Consider the following 16,422-nt stretch of genomic DNA (forward strand, 5'->3'; position numbering starts at 1 on the left):
AAAGCCTTCTAATCTTCCACCTGCCACCACCTCCCCCTAAAAACCCAACACATCATTTTAGCACCAATAATCTTGCTTTGTTAGATAACAGCAGTCCTTTCAGAGAAGCAGGCCTTGGCATTCTACAGTAAAAGGTCTCCTGCAGCCATAAACATTTAGATTCCAGACTTCTGTGTTTATGAGAGCCAGAGACACTGATTGCCTCCTCTATCCTCAGCAGTGATTGTTGAATTATCAGTTAAAGAGCTGACCCGTTCCAAAATGATACTGTGGCTTTTCAGACCCACAGGTGGTATCTGATCTCAACAAGATTGAACGGAGTCACCCAACATGAAAGGTAGCCAAGTTTTATGCTAAGACATTTGCCTGGTTTATTACCAACTCTGAAAGAAGTATTGGTTATTAGGAACATTCAAATCAGCCCTGAAAGATCCAAAAAAGGGAGGGGGCAGGAAAAATTCACTTGGCTATGTGAGGGAAGGAAGATTTGTAAAGGCTTCTAAAGAATCCTTTGTAAACCTTCTCCCCACTTGTTGCTGTCCATGGTATTCTGGCCTGCAAACCTCTATTTTATGATATGACTTCTAAGCATAGTCATGCCTTGGTTCAATCTCACATGGTCATGAGCACCCCTGGGAGATAGGTTCTGAGCTAGTTGGTGGTGCAGATCTGATGTTTAAAGAAATAACTCTGACGTTTCTGGTTGTTATCGACATGCCATGACTCTCTGGGATTCCCAAAGATGGATGGCTTTCATCCAAAGGACTCTGGGGTGGATCGGGTACCAAGCAAAGAGCCTTCTAGCCCCCACTGTAAGTGCTGTCAATGATCTAGGCATTTTCACCACTCATAACTAAAAGTGTTCATAATACTAATGGAACCATCATTTATTGTAAGGATACTTCTGGTGTCACTGGATGCCAATTCCTATAGCCTAGAGCAGGAGTGGAAAGCTTTTTCTGCTAAGGGCCATTTGGATATTTATGTCATCCTTTGTGGGCTATATCTGGTCAAACATTGACTTAATTCATCCCTATAAACTCCTAGATTTATTGAATTTTGAGTCCCACCTGTAGGTGCCTTGGCAATGTTTCACAAATATGGTCTTCAGGTGAACGTTCCCCACTCCTGGCTAGAGCATCACCAGAATGACATTTTATAAGGACCTTCCTACCTAAAAGGATATGTGAGGCACCTCCTGAGCTTCATCACCTCCTCCCTCTGCCCCCACTAAAAGAGGACAGTATATCCATTTGATAGGACTATTTATGGATATATTTTCTCCCCCCCCCCCCAGTAGAATTTAAGCTCCTTCAAGATGGTCACATTTGTCACTGACTCCCCAGTGCTTGGAATAAAATAGTTGCTTAATGTGCATTGGTTGTTTGATTCTCCCAAAATATTTTAATTCAAAGAACATTCATGAAGTACCTACAGAACACTGAGCAAGACTGCAAAGGTTAGGTATGAATCTGTCCCTGGATTCTAAGAGGTCAAAATGTAGAGAGGCAATTTGGCTTACTAGAGGCAATATGTCCCGCATTCAAATTCTACCTCAGACACCGGTTATGTGACCCTTTGGGTGAATCACTTAACCTAAGACTATTTCCCATTGGCTAAATGAACACAATAATAGCTAACCCATAGGATTTTTGCAAGTTCTAGTGAGGTAACATTAAACCACTTTAGAAACTGTGGAGCACCATACTGAATAATAACTGGCCGCATTTCTCTAGGTCTTTCATCTTTGCAAGATGCTTTATAAATATCTTGTTGGGTCCCATAACAGTCTTAGGAGTTAGGTCTCTTATTCTTCCCATTCTACAGATGAAGAAAGGAAGTTTGAGAAAGATAAAGGGACTACCCTAAGACCAGTGTCTGAGGCAGGATTTGAATCTAGGTTTTCCTCTACCTACTATATACTTCCCTTCCTCTACTAATATGCCTACTGAGTCACAGAGCTAGAGCCAGAAGAGACTGCAGATGCCAGCTAGTCTAACCCCCTCATTTTACAGATGAGAAAACTGAGGTGCAGAGAGTTTAAGAGACTTTCCCAAGGTCACACAACATTGAGTGGCAGAGCCAAGATTTGAAACCAGGTTCTCTGACTCCAAATCCAGAACACTTTCTACTAAAGAAAAGGATGTGGAGAGGAGAGAGATTCATTCAACAAATAATCATTAGTAATTTTACAATCTACTAGGAGACAGGATAAAGGGATGTGCCCTGCATCTGAAAAATACTTCCTGAATGACCCTGTACACATAACTTAACCGCTCGATGCAGTCAATTTTCTAAAAGTATATGTTGTAGAGAAGGTGCCGACTTTCAGTGCACTAGTCAGTAAACATTTATGAAGAGTCTGCAATATTCTAGGCAATATTCTAAGTCCTGGGATTGTAGAGAACGTCACAAACAGCCCCTGCCCCCAAGGAGCTTACAATCAAATGGGGGAGACAATATAGAATCAACAATGTACATAGGAGATTTGTACAGGTTACACAGGAGATGTTACAGAGAAAAGGAACATGCATCATGGGGGCTCCAGAAAGCCTTCCTATGGCATTGGGATGTTAGCTGGGGCTTGAAGAGATCCTGGGAAGCCAGGAGGCACAGATGAGGCAGGAAAGAATTCCAGGGAGAGGAGCAGTCAGTGAAAACCCATGGAGGTGATTACAAGAAGTCACTTTTGAGCCTGAAGTAGCTCTAAGCCTAGACGTTCTAGTCTAGTGGTTTGATCAATAAAAGTGGCCAGCCTAGAAAGCTTAGAAATCACATGTTCTTGGCAGCTAGGTGGCACAAGCATCTGAAATGTAAGAGTTGGCATCAAGAAAACCCAAGCTCAAATCCTGGCTGACTCCCTGTATGGATCTGGACACATCATTTCCCCATTGCCTCAATGTTCTAATCTGTAAAATGAGGATAACAAGAGCACCCACCTCCCAGGGTAATTGGGAGGAGCAAATGAGATAGCTTATATAAAGCACTGTGATTGATTGATTGATATGCGATTTCCCAGGAGGCATGAATGGCACATGAGTTGCTTGAAGTGAACAGAGAGTGGTATTTGCATCAGGGGACCCAGGTTCAGATCCCTGCTCTGCTAATCACCAACTGTATGACCAAATTCATATAAATTAAGGATGACTAGGCGGCATCATAGAACCTCCAGCGCTAGGGCTAGAGTTAGGAAGACTCATCCAAGTATCCTTAGATATTAATTAGCTACGTGACCTTGGACATCTCACTTAACCTTCTTTGCCTCAGTTGTCTTATTTGTAAAATAGGAATAATAAGAGCACCTGCTTGCCAGGAATATTGTGAAGATCAATCCAATCCAATCAACATTTATTACCCACCGACAAGCTGTGATCCTGGGCAAGTCACCAAACTCTTGATGCCTCAGTTTCCTCATCTATAAAACGAACTGAACAAAAACACAGCAAACCACTCCAGTGTCTTTGTCAAGAAAACCCCAAATGAAGTCAAGAAGAATCAGACATGACTGAGTAACTACAATAACAAATATACACAAATGCTCTACGTGGGGACTCAGCTCCCTCATCTGTAAAAGTATGATGTGGTACTAGGTGCTCTTCCAGGGTCCTTACGGCTTTAGTATCCTATACTTTACTGTCTTCCGTTGTAACCTGATTTGCATCACAGCCACCTTCCCTCATTTGAGTCACTGTGGCTTAGCACTCTATTTGCAGGGTGATGCTGACGACAAGCCTACAGTCTGTGGTTTCTCTTCAATTGAAGAGGTCTTAGCAGCCAGTTAGCTTTTCACTTTCCCTCCATGGGACTGGTTAACAGCAAAATAATGTGCTGGCAGGAAGCCATTAGCCAGCTACAACCCAACAATAGACCACTGATAACTTAATAAACTGTGAGTACAAGCTGGGGAGATTTATTGCTCTTCTTCAAAGTCCAATATGCATTCATAGCCATTGAATGACCTACTAGCCCATGAACCTTTTCATTGCAAAAAAAGAGCAGAAAATAAGATTGATTTCTTTATTCAAGGGAAAGAATCATTGACTTTTCAGAGAGCATCTAGTCCACATCCTTAATTCTATAGAAAAAGAAACTGAGGCTCTAAGAGAGGAAATAGTATTCCCATCCCCCTCCAACCCATCTCTGAATTCAGCCAGGAACCTCCCACTGCACCAGCCTTCCCATCCTGGAATATCCATCTGCATACCAATGGTGAGATTCTCCTGGACTGCCAAAATGGCCAAACTTCGTTCACCTTCTAGATGGTCATCTGACTTTCTGGGCTTCAACACAATGGCCTCCTTCATCCCTTCCCTTCCTTTTTCTGCCCCCCCCCCTTTAGCTCCTTTCTATTCTTTGTCTTCCCTTAAAGAAAGAGGATTGCATATTCCTTGGGTAGGACCTATTTTTGTTTGTATTTTTGTCTGTGAAGTTTAGTGCAAAGACTAGTACAGCGGAAATACTTAATAAATACTTCTTGCCTTCCTTGGCCTTGCCTGAGGTGACATCAACAATTATCAACAGTATCAGAATTTGAACTCAGATCTCCTAACTCCAAAACAAAGACTTTTCCCACTGAGTCATGCAAATGAACATTAGAAGCTATCTAGTCTACTTACCACATTTCACAGGTGAGGAAACCAAGGCACAGAGGTCATATAATGAATGAGTATCAGAGCCTGATTTCAAATCAAATATCCTTTCCCTGACACTCTTCAACCTCCTCTAAGTGACTGATTTTTAATAACTAGGCATGATATTTCAAGACTTGTCTACCTTGGATAGCACATAGAAAAGATGAAGGACATAGCATTCCTACCAAGGAAGGCTCCTGGATACATTGAACAATAGAAAATGAACTCCATGCTCTGCCTACTTGTTTGTAGAAACATTCAGTTAATCAGTGGGCAAAGATTCATTGAGTGCCTGCCATTTGTCCACATCTTGGCAAACTGAACATTCCATGGTCCTCAGATCAGGCTAGAAGTTACATTCAGGAGACATACAAATTCAAAGATTTTGAAGGATCCATAATATCAGATAGAAATAGGTAGCCCTGAGCTCATTACCTGTTCATTTTCATATTACAATCTTATTTAACATCATCAATCCCAAGCCTTAGCTTCTCATCCTCTGAAGCATCCTGTGGATTCCACTGAGAGCAAATAAACATGGCAACAGGTAAGAGTCTGCCATCAAGCCCAAAGAAGAAACCAGTCTTACTTACCCCCTGCAATGGGCTGTCCTCCAAGGGCAAGCAAAAAGCTGAGAGATATTTGAAACCTTACAGGTGACTTCTCTGGGAGAGATCTATAGGAGGTGAGGATGAATGGTATTTGTTTGCCAAATTTCGATGTGAGTTTGGGTTTGAAAAGGCAGTTCATGGTCTGGTAAGCTTCTGTAGCCCTCTACAGGTACAAATGTGCAACTATAAAAGGAGAATTTTATTCATCATGAATTAGATTTTACTGCCCTGTCCCCAGAAAATTCAACAACCCAAATGTTGCATTGTATTTTTCCTTTTCCAGGATCAGGAAAAGTAATGGTGTCACTAGTAGCAATCACTTGACTATTTCAAAATCACTCCTGGGGGCATGTTCCCTTTCCCTTCAATTGAGAATATAAATTTGTTTGGGTTTTTTTTTTTTTGCAAGGCTATGGGGTTAAGTGACTTGCCCAAGATCATGCAGCTAGACAATTAGTAAGTGTCTGAGGTCAAATTTGAACTCAGGTCGCCCTGACTTCAGGGCCAGTGCTCTATCCACTATGCCACCTAGCTGCCCCAAGAATATAAGCTTTAATTTTTGAGGAGACACCCATGGAAAAATTTGCTGAGGTGGGAGATAAGAAAAATCTTCAGCATATATTTTTTAGAGTGGGAAAGTTGGATTTGTTGGACTATATATGAAAACTTGAATGATTTATTTCAATTGAATTGTTTACCCAAGTGGGGAAGATTATAGGCATCTAATCTGAAGCAAGTTTACATCAAGATAGATAAGAAGATGAGAGATAGACAGACAAAATCTTTCTTAAGTGTTGCACAGTGCTAAGCATTCTGAGGACACAAAATGAATAAATAAATAAATAATTAGATCCTTATCTCAAGGAACTTTCATTCTAATGGTGAAAGTTAACACATATGAGAACAAGAATGGGGTGGAGAAGAAAAGAAGTCTTCTCATTAAGGGGGAGCTGGGTGACCATGAGCACAGCACTCCACCATGTTTGTCTCAGTTTCCTCATCTGTAAAGTGAGCTGGAGAAGGAAATGGCAAAATCACTCCAGTATCTCTGCTAAGAGATCGATCACAAAAAGTCAGACACAAATGAAGAATAACTAAACAATAACAGAATCTTAGAGTGCCGCGCCAATGCCAACTACTAGTAAGTGACTGATTATTATCATTATTTTCTTTCTAGTCTCAGTACAAGTCAAACTCAGTCTGAAAAGGTTCATCACTGTAGGGTGACGAGTTTTCCAAAGCAGCACAAGTGGAAGGGATCACTGGAAAAAACAGCAACACAGACAAAAATCACTGGTCCTTCCAGGACTGATGTATTTTTAAATTAAATGATTTATTTAAAATGTAATAACAATGAAACTAATTAAATTTGTCTTGTAACTATTTACATTTTTTTTTTAGGTTTTTGCAGGGCAAATGGGGTTAAGTGGCTTGCCCAAGGCCACACAGCTAGGTAATTATTAAGTGTCTGAGACCGGATTTGAAGCCAGGTACTCCCGACTCCAAGGCCAGTGCTCTATCCACTAAGCCACCGCCCCCAACTACTTACATTCAATAATGAATTCATTTTAGCACATCAAATATCACCACAACTTCTCAGGTCCTCCAACTCTTATCAGGATTTTTTGGCTTTTCTATTCATTCTTATTCATTTAAGGTTGTTTGGAGTTCTTGGGATCCCAAATAAAGAGACATTACATCTAACTCCCTGGAAAGAAAAACCAACCAGTTCTCTACCCCAGTAAGAAGGAGCAAGAATTCTGACTATGACTAGAAGGGAATTGGCCAACTGAACATTCGAATTCAGGATTCAGTGGGAGCCCCTCTTTTTCAAGGATAATATTATGTGTTTTTTTGTTCTCCTGGCATTCCTTTTTTATTGTGTACTACTTCATGAAAGCCTTTCCAGATTTCTTTGGACTTTTCATTTCTCCAGCATGGCTTCATCCAGAGGCCCGCTGTCCTGACTGACAACTCTCTGACTGAAATCTCTATTTGATGAGGGGATCCAGTGTTAGCTTACCTTTCTGGCCAAAGAAAAACAACTGCTATTTATCCAGATTGGATTTTTTTTTTTAAAACTGGGTAAAAGAGGCCACTCTTTGCTTCATTTCTTACCTGGCCTTAATCACTTAATGGGTGTCGCTTCAAACAAACTAAGACTGGGAAAGACCTCAGTTTGAAAAGCTCAAGGTCTCCCACTGCATCCGGGAACATCTCCAGTTATGCTAATCTATATCTTACCAGCAGACCCAGGTAGCTCCGAGAATGAGGCTGTTGACATTGCACAACTCAGTCTCACTTAAATCTAATTCATTTCCAAGTCACAGCATCACCTCACTGATGTCCTGGTCCTCTTCAAGAATGAAGGACAAAAGGGACAGCTAGGTGGTGCAGTGGATAGAGCACCGGCCCTGGAGTCAGGAGGACCTGAGTTCAAATCCAGCCTCAGACACTTCATAATGACCTAGCTGTGTGGCCTGGGGAAAGCCACTGAACCCCATTGCCTTGCCAAAAAAACAACAACAAAAGAGAATGAAGTACAAGTAATAATAGTTTACCTTACTCTCCAAATTGCTCCTCCCTACCCCTTTCCTACTACCTGCTTTGCCCACCTAGGCATGATTCCTCCCTGAGTCCTACTCAGTGACTGCTTAAGACCATTAGCCATTTTTTCCACATAAATTTTATTATGATTTTAATTTAAGTTGACTGTTTGATCCTGAGTAAGTTATCATACCTTGCAAAAACAAAGCAGCTCCCGATGACTATAAATTGCAGAATGAGCATTGATCTACATTAGTAGAGGGCCCACCTCCAGGTATGGAGCAAAGGTTATTTTGTCTAATTCCATAAAGAAAACTCTGATGTTTTGACCAATATCATAATAAATATGTGAACTAATTTGGGAAGTAGTCATTTTTACCATATCAATCTGCTCTATCCGTAAATGTTGGATGTTCCTCTCACCCCCCAACAAAATCTATTTATAGCTTTCTTTATTGCAATCACCATAGTTTATACTATTACTTTTTGTCATCCTGCATATCCCTAAAGTGATTCATTTATAAATTTAATGTTTTTTTATTATTGTAAATTGTTTCACTTAAGTCTATTGATTTTTTGTTAATAAATGAAGATGCAAATTGTTTTCTGGGCAACTTTGTGACCTCTCACTTTATTAGATTCGGTTATTATTTCCACTTTTTTAAAACTGAGATGGATATATTCTCTAGAGATACTATCGTTTCAAGGGCAATAATGATATCATCCTCTTCATTCCCATTGCTAATCCATTTTTAAATATTTCCTGTTATCAGAATTATTAAAATTTCTAATTTATGTCAAATAAAAATAGTAAAGGAAGTTACTTTTTCCATATTCTTAGTGGGAATATTTAAGTACCACAGATTAAATTGACTCTGAGGTTAAGGGACATAAGTCTTATGTCAAGGGAGAATATGCTTATGTGAATTTTTAAATATTTTTATCATGAGCAAATTTTAGATTCTTTTCTATCTTTTTCTGCCTCTGTTGATCTAATTATGTGGGATCTTTGAATCTGCTGATTTATACGTTTTATTGGATTGATAGTTTTTCTGATATCAAATCAACCCTACCTTCTTGGCTTATGTCATATTTAGTGGTGTATAAAAGACAGTTTTAATGTATTTGTATATTCTACTGGCTAATATTTGTTTAGTATTTTAGTCTATATTTGTTATTCAAATTGCACAACAGCTTCCTTCTTTAGAATTGTAAGCGTTTAGTTTTAAAATAAACACTACCTTTGCCCAATACAATGCATTGTACGATGATCCATCCTTTTCTACAGTTATTAACATTCTATGTAGCCTTCAGATTTATTAGTTCTTACGAAATCTGAAAAGAATTCCAACGTGAATCTAGGATATCCAGACTTTGAGGGGGAGGGGGAAGATGACTTCAAAATTAGTCTATTTAAACCATAAATTCCCTCTGATAATATATGTCTAAATCAACTGTTTGTTGTAAACTCTGGAAATGATTGTGATATAACTACTTATAAAGTACCCTAATACTAATCTTTATTTTTCCATAATGTCCCCCTTTGCAGTTAGGTGATTCAATGGATAGAGTTTTAAGTCTGGATTCAGGAGGAACTGAGTTCAAATCTCGATTCAGATACTTACTAGCTGCGTGACCCTAGACAAATTGCTTAACCTCTGTTTGAATTAAGCCATTGGAGAACGAAATGGTAAACCACTCCAGTATCTTGCCAAGAAAACCCATGGGAAGTAAGTCACAAAGATTCAGATGCACCTTACTGACTGAACGGCATATGCATTCTGCATTTAGAAGGGATGATGGCTGATTCAGACAATGGACTTAGAATCAGGAAGACTCACCTCCCTGAGTTTAAATCTGAACTCAGACTCTTATGAGGTGTGCCCAGCTCTTAATCCTGTTTGCTCAGTTTCCTCATCTGCCAAATGAGCAGAAGGAAATAGCAAGCCTTTACAATAGTTTTACCAACAAAGCCCCAAATGGCGTCACCAAGAGTCATATATGACTGAACAACTCCATTTGCCTCTGCAACTTTGCTGAGTTGCATTTTTTCCTTTTTATTTAAACTGAATTTGCTAATGGTTTGCCACGGTTTAGGTCTTTCTAAGGATCTTGCTCAGTTTATTTACCAAGAAGTAGCAATGCATTTGTGAGATCCATTCTTACCCTTCATTAAGCACCTTTGCTGGAAATAAAAAAAACTAGCCATGGGTGGAATGTTTTACTTCATTTCTATGGAGAATCTAAAGCACATAATTCTGACCAGACCCTACCTCATACTACTGACAAGTGCATTCACCTGCAAACTGACAGCCGGCCGGAGGAAAATGAAGCAGAGAGCTGTGAGTGAAAACAAGCACCATGCTCTACAGGCTGCTGAAACCCTGCTCTGATTCCTAACCAATCAATGCCTATTTGTCAAGGGTCCACTGTGGGCATGGATGGCACTCACAGTGCTGGGCCAGACCTCAGTCATGTTTCCAACAAGCCAGATTGGCCTTTCTTCTGCTATCAAAGTTCATTAGTAGTTTGCAGGAAGCTCTAAATGCAATCTCTGGTCTGGAGAAGTCTGAGCACAATCAAGGGCCTTCTCTTAGGGTCTGTCACTCTGGAGTGGCTTAGAGTAATCAGTAACTTTTTCTCCCCCATTAAAAAAAACTGTCAGACAGTCCTCCCAATAGCAACCAAGGCCCAAAGGCCATAGGTCCCAGCTATATTCAGTTTTCCAGGGAATAAGGAGCTACTTCAAATGCTACCAGCTGAATCACTGATATAGTCAACTACAAACCTCACTCCATGGGCTGGACAGTCAGTTCTATTTATTAAAGACCCAATATAGGCAGGGCTCTAGGCTAAGTGAGGCTGGCCAAGTTACTGAAGCCTTGAACTTCACTTTCCTCATCCACAAAATGGGTCTAAGAATAGCTTCTACCTCACAGGACCTTTGTAAGGATCAAATGGAATTATTCAAGTTAAAGTGAGTTGCAAAATTTATGACATCTATCAAACTAGTCATTATTATTATTATCATTATTATTCAAGTGCAAAAGGAGAAAAAGGTACCTGATTTTCAGTCAGAGCATTACAGAATTAGATCTATGATGAGCTTAGCAATCATCTAATTCAAGTGTTTCATTTAACACATGAGAAAGTTGAGGCCCAGGAATGGAAAGGGATTTGTCCATGTAAACATAGATCAATAAAATGGAATTAGGACCCAAGTCCTCTGACTTCACATCAATTTCTCTTTAAGAAACCCATGAAATCTCTACTCCCCCTTTTCCCTTAAGGGCAAAGAACAACAGCAACAGCAATCACGGCGCCTTGTCTAGTTGAAGGAACCTTGTGGCGGCTGTGAAACAAGTCTTAGAGCTAGTTTATTATAATAACAATCATGGCCTTAGATACTTAGGCTTACTTACATACTTAACTGAATGACTCGGGATAAATCACTTAAGCTCCATGTGCCTCAGTTTCCTCATCTATAAAATGAGCAGGTTGTCTGGTCTGGCTAAGAAACAGTGTGGTAGATCAGTGGAATAGACTAGGTACAAAAGAGACAGCAGGAAATGATAGTAATCTGCTGTTTGATAAACCCAAAGAGCCCAGTTTCTGGGATAAGAACTCAGCCTTTGATAAAAACTGCTGGAAAAACCAGACAAAAGTATGGCAGAAACTTGGATTAGACCAACATCTCACACCCTATACCAAGATAAGATCAAAATAGGTACAGGATTTAGACATAAAAGACAATATTCAGATGTATGGAAAAGGGAGCAATTTATGGAAGAGAAAGAGAATATTATAAAAAAAACCTGGATAATTTTGATTACATTAAATTAAAAAGCTTTTGCACAAATAAAACCAATCTAACCAAAATCAAAAGAAATACAGTATTTCTGACACAGGACCCATTTCTAAAATGTATAGAGAACTGAGTCAAATTTATAAAAAAAAAATAGTCATTCCCCAATTGACAAATGGTTCAAGGACATGCATGGGCAATTTGCAGATGAGTAAATCAAAGCTATCTATAGTCATTTAAAAAACTGCTCTAAATCATTACTGATTAGAAAAATGTAAATTAAAGCATATCTGAGGTACCACCTCACACATCTCAGATTGACCAATATTACCAGAAAGGACGATGATTAATCTTGGAAAGAATGTGGGAAAATTGGGACACTAATACATTATTGGTGGAGCTGTGAACTTATCCAACCTTTCTGGAGGGCACTAAAAATGTGCATACCCTTCGATGCAGCGATACCACTACTGGGTCTATACCCTGAAGAGATCATGAAAAAAGGGTAAAAACATCACTTGTACAAAAATATTCAGAGCAGCACTGTTTGTGGTGGCAAGAATTGGAAGTCAAGGGGATGACCATCAATTGAGGAAAGACTGAAAAAATTGTGGTATATGCATGTGATGGAACACTATTATTCTATTAGAAATCAGGGGGGTTGGGATTTCAGAGAAGTCTGGAAAGACTTGCATGAACTGATGTTGATTGAGATGAGCAGAACCAGAAGAGCATTGTACATCATAACAGCAACATGGGGGTGATGATCAATCTTAATGGACTTGCTCACTCCACCAGTACAATAATCAGGGACAATTTGGGGGTATCTGTAAAAGAGAATACAATCTGTATCCAGAGAAAAAACTGTGGAGTTTAAACAAAGACCACAGATTATTACCTTCAATTAAAAAAAAAAGTTGTCTTATATACTACATGATTTTTCCTCAAGGATGCTTTTCTCTCAACACATTCAATTTTAATCAATGTATAGCATGGAAACAATGTAAAGATTATCAGATTGCCTTCTATGGGAGGGAAGGGAAGGGGGGGTAAATTGTAAAATTCAAAATCTTACCTAAAAATGATAGGTAGAAACTACTGTTGTATATAAATGGAAAAAAATAAAATATTAATTAATTAATCAAATGATCAGGTTGAACTTAATGACCTCAGATGTCCTTTCTGGCTCTAAACCTTTCCCAGTTCTAGTATTCTGTGATCTATGAAGATACAGTCTGTTTTCCAGTGGATTTTCATTGGCAAATGTTTAAAATGCTATGCAAATATCAAGTTGGTTGTGTAAGAATCCAAAAAGACTGGGCTGCTAGGTGGCACAGACAGATAGAACACCAGCCCTGGAGTCAGGAGGACCTGAGTTCAAATTTGACCTCAGATAGGTAATAATTACTTAGCCATGTGACCTTGGGCAGGTCCCTTAACCCATTGTCTTGCAAAAACCAAAAAGAAAAAGGGGAATTTAAAAAAGCAAAAGGAAGAGGGATCCTTAATCTCCATTATCTCTTCAATCTCAAAATTCAATCTGGTTTCTAATTAGTAAATAAAGTTTAATCTTCAAATCTAAACACCTAAAGCAACAATCTTTGGTTTTCCAAATCCCTAAAGATTTACCTAGGGAAGAACAAAACAAACTGCTTCTGCTATTGCAGACAAAATATTATAGCCCAAGCTTCTGGAGATGGAGGAAAAATGATGTTCTACTGGTCCCTTGGTCCATGGTCTCCTCTGAGTCCACAGGACTCATAGTGAGGTTTGAACTGAAATGGATTGAATGAAATGCCATCTTGACACATCATTCTGCTCTAGGACTTCCCAGACCTTTCATCTCTTTCAAGAAATACCTAATGACTCATGGGAAATGGAGTCCATGCTCTCTACCAATCAATGCCTACACTCTGGGTTCACAATTTCATGGAAAATAGAGTCCTTTCTGTCAGATACTCTAGATCCACAAGTGAACAACTCAAATTGTTCCATGGCCTCTGTTTACCCCTTTACCCACCTGACTGGTTTCCAACAACTGTGGCCTTTCTGTGTTTGCAGAGACATTGTTTGTTTCCTAAACAAAAAAATAAAAAAACTTTTGAGTGCCCATTGCCTAGAAACATAATACAGTTGACTTTTCAAACTGATCTCTTCTATCCTTTTTAGAGAAATTCATTTCTTTTTTGATGATAGGGAGACTTATGAGTATAAGCTAAAGACCAAAGGAGCCCACAATTCCTACCAACTCAGGTTTATACCTTGGGGGCTTACCCATAATGAATCCTCTCATTTAACTCAGGGCTTACACCAATCAAAGGCCCCTTTGGGAAGTTCTGAATTTAGCTTCCTCTGGGATATTTGAGGATATAAGTGGAATGTGGACCTGAATCCAGAAAAAAGGGGTGGGTGAGGGGAGAAGACTGCATCAAAGACATTCCTAGAGTTGGACTTCTTCAGTGAAGATTACATTTGCTTTGACTTAGAGGTTTGCTCTACTTTCTCTATCTCAAAGTGTTCTTAACCTGAAATATATGTGACCTCCAGGAAGTCTGTGGATAGATTTCAGGGGCTCATGAACTTTTACAAATATTTTGATAGCTGTTTAATATCATTCATTTCCTTTGTAATTATTCAATTTTATATACTTGGAAATCGGATTGAAAAGGATCCAGAGACTTCACTAGACAGCCAGAGGGGTCCACGATACACAAAAGGTTAAGAACCACTGCCCTCCATTCATCTATTGGCACTGCTCTGTACAACTCAACCAGAACATCATTAATGGCCCACTAGATGAGGTGGCATAAAGAATTCTGGACTTGAAATCAGAAGATCAGAGTTCAAACCTTGTCTCAAACACATACTCGTTGTATAACCCTGAGTGAGTCACTTCACCTCTGTTGATCTCTTCCCCCACAATAAAAGGGGTATAATGATGGCACCTACTTCAGGGGTTGTTGTAAGGATGAAATGAGACAATATTTATAAGGCATTTTGGAAACTTAAAAGACTGGAGAAATGGTAGTTATTATCACCATCAAAGATCCCGCCTTAGCTCAAGAAGCCTCAGGTTAAAAACCTATGAATGCCTCCACAATTTTTACTGTGGCTATCACTCACCATCTAGGTTTGTTTCTCTTCTCTCTCTCCTGTTTCTTTCTTTCTCTCTCCTCTCTCTTTCTCTTTTTCCCCTCCATCTGTCTCACTTTCAGTCTGTCTCTCTCACTTTCTCTTTCCTCTTTATCTCTCTCTACCCCTTTATTTCTCTCTTTTCTCTCCCTTTCTCTCCCTCCCTTTCTCTCCTCTTCTATCTCTGTCTCTCTAGCTCTCTTGCCTCTCAATCTGACTCTTTTTCCTCCTCTCCCGTTCTCTCTCTCTCTTTCTCTCCCACTCTCCCTCTCTCCCTTTCTCCCTCCCTTCCCTTTCTCTACCCTCCTTCTTTTTCCTCCTCTCTCCTTTTTTTTCTTTCTCCTCTCTTCCTCTCTTTCTCCTTCCCATGTCCTTGTCTTTCTATCTCTCTCAGAATCTGACTCTCCTCCAAACAACAGAATGTACCTTGTGTTCATGATCTCAATGGAACAATGAAGCTGAGTTGGTTAAGTGATTTATCCAGGCTCACATATGTAGTTAGAATCAAAGATGAGATTGCAACCAAGGTGTTCAAACTCCATGAAACAGTAAGGAGGGGCCTCACTCATTTTAGGGGTTTAGGTTTCTTTTCTATTCCTGTGGCTTGAGATGTGTTGTCTGAATCACAAGAAAGAGAAACCCCGGGTGTCAGGTCCCCATTGCTGTTCAAAGGGGAAAGCTATCATTTATTAATGGATACAGAGGAAACCAGGAAGAAAACAAAGTTGTTTGTTTTTCAGTGAAATGACTCAGTGCTCACAGACTCCAAGACTCATCTAGAATTCTTTAAGTTGATGTGGTTCAAACAAGCATTCCCTCCAGATTTCCCCTTGTCTAGAACCATTTGTTTGACTCCCTGACTTTCCCATCCTTAGAGAGGCGTAGTTCATTCCAGCAGAGGCAGCTTCCTGGATACAGTCTTGAGAAGCTAAATTAGCCATGGGAATCAGGGAAACAATGGCACTCTAGCACCTGTGGGGTGATTCAAAACTTCAAACATCCTCAGTTCCACTTTTGTGAACCCTTCTCCCATCTCATCTCCCACTGAAATCACCACTCTCTAAATTTTAGGGACTTGCCATGGCACAATGATTCATCCCTCTACAACCAACCTAGAAATGAACCCCTCCAAATTTAGTTAGGCTTCTCTTCATTCGTTCTTTCATCCATTCATTCATTCACCAAGCATTCCAGGGCCACAGGTTGGTAACTTAGCACAGACCCATCTCACTCAAATTTAGTCCATGTGTTTCTCTTGTTTGTCTGATGTCATGGTCCTCTTCAAGAACAAAGGACAAAAACATCATCATCATCAACAATAACACACAATGATGGACCACATGTGGTATGTCAATCACAGAACAAGATGCTGGATATAGAAAGACAAAATAGCCCTCATCCCCAAGAAATTTATATCTAATTTGGGAAAGACAACACGTCAAGGGACTCTCAGACAACAGCCTGTTGCAGGTACCACATTCTTCAGCTTGGTGGGACCTGCCAGAATTTGGGTTCTGTGGGATGGTTTGTAAAAGCCCATAATAACCAATGAGTCACTGGAGAACTTAAGTGGAGTATGTTTTGGAAGAAAAACTAGGAATGACAAATCAATTAGAGATAAAATTTCATGGGTGGGTATTGGGTGATTGTCATGAGTCGAGACTTCTCATCCATTAAGCCTTCATTCTTGAAGTTA

At 39.7% G+C, this 16,422-nt stretch overlaps 1 long non-coding RNA gene across 1 annotated transcript in view; it reads right to left on the minus strand.

Annotated features, from left to right (window-relative positions):
• The window catches only part of LOC141522985 (uncharacterized), a 104,405-nt gene that overhangs the window by 38,115 nt on the left and 49,868 nt on the right, over window positions 1–16,422 (minus strand). The window contains exon 4 of the long non-coding RNA XR_012478284.1: window positions 13,615–13,671. This is a non-coding gene — a long non-coding RNA (uncharacterized LOC141522985). The remainder of the gene's footprint in view (window positions 1–13,614; window positions 13,672–16,422) is intronic.

The sequence above is a fragment of the Macrotis lagotis genome, chromosome 4 (assembly GCF_037893015.1).
Source record: "Macrotis lagotis isolate mMagLag1 chromosome 4, bilby.v1.9.chrom.fasta, whole genome shotgun sequence".
NCBI lineage: Eukaryota > Metazoa > Chordata > Mammalia > Peramelemorphia > Peramelidae > Macrotis > Macrotis lagotis.